This window comes from Pteropus vampyrus, unplaced genomic scaffold (assembly GCF_000151845.1).
Source record: "Pteropus vampyrus isolate Shadow unplaced genomic scaffold, Pvam_2.0 Scaffold15, whole genome shotgun sequence".
NCBI classification, from domain to species: domain Eukaryota; kingdom Metazoa; phylum Chordata; class Mammalia; order Chiroptera; family Pteropodidae; genus Pteropus; species Pteropus vampyrus.
Window position 1 is genome coordinate 14,843,111 of NW_011888796.1, and position 997 is coordinate 14,844,107.

General features: G+C 62.2%; 1 protein-coding gene across 2 annotated transcripts in view; it reads right to left on the reverse strand.

Moving 5' to 3' along the window:
• The window catches only part of PAQR5 (progestin and adipoQ receptor family member 5), a 74,226-nt gene extending 74,031 nt beyond the window's left edge, over nucleotides 1-195 (reverse strand). Inside the window, exon 1 of one of the 2 annotated variants that reach the window (XM_011385789.2) lies at nucleotides 21-195. The gene's annotated coding sequence lies outside the window, so the exon portion shown is untranslated. The remainder of the gene's footprint in view (nucleotides 1-20) is intronic. The other variant, XM_011385781.2, reaches the window with a different exon arrangement.
• Nucleotides 196-997: the final 802 nt, after the last annotated feature.

Below are 997 nucleotides of genomic sequence, written 5' to 3' on the forward strand. Positions count from 1 at the left end.
GGAGTCCCGCCCTCGGTTACCTGGATTCCGAGGGCCACGGGCGTCCAGCTGAGAGGGCGCCGGGACGCGACACTGGCAGGCCAGACACCTGGGCACTCCTGGGGCGCAGCAGTCCCCAGACACGCGGGCGCTGCACCTGGCCAGGCCGGTCGGCGCGCCTACCCCGCGAGTCCTGCGGGCGATCCCCTCCCGCGCGGGGCGGGGCGGGGCGGCCGGAGGAGGAGCCGCGGGAAGGGGGCCCCCTCCCCTCCCTGGGCCTGTACCTAACAACCGACCAGCCCCCGAGGCTGGGATCGGTGACCTCCAAAGTGTCGCTTCACCACTGGCCAGGCTTTGGTGCGACCAAAGCCACGCACCCAGGTGGAGTCAGGGAGTGCGCATAGACCCCTTTACCCCCATGTCCCTCCACTCCCTTCACTCCCACTCCCACTCCCACTCCCAGGGCCCCAGGGCTGGGAGCCCTGGGCATCCTTGAGGGCCAGGCCTATGACCGAGCTCTAAAGAAGAATGCATGGGGAGCACAAGGAAGAAAAAAACGACTGGGTACCCTTAGCCCACCGTGTCCTTTTCCTGCGTGAGAGAGGCTCCTGCTGGCTGTTTTGGCCTTGTTGTCAGTTCTACTTGGCACTCTCTGGAGTGGCCAAGAAGTCGGGGTGGCATGGGGTGGGAGTGAGGGGGGTTTTGCTTTGCCACCCCTCACCCTTCCACCAGGTTTCCATTTCCCACGTCTGGACATCTGCCATTCAGTAGACACAGTGATAAGGGTTGAAGGGACACAGAAGGCAAAGAAATATTTGGTCCCTGGGACCCAGACTTTGTGACTACTCCCAGGTGTTAAAGGAACCGGTTGCAGCTACTTCCTGCCCCCACCCTTCACCTTCCCAGAGGAACTCCCGGACATTCACCCTTGAACAAAACTCCCAGATCTAAGTGGGGGGTTTTCTCCCCTTGCAGGCTCAGAGTTTCTGAGTTTCTTCCGCTTTCTGTCTCGCCTTGT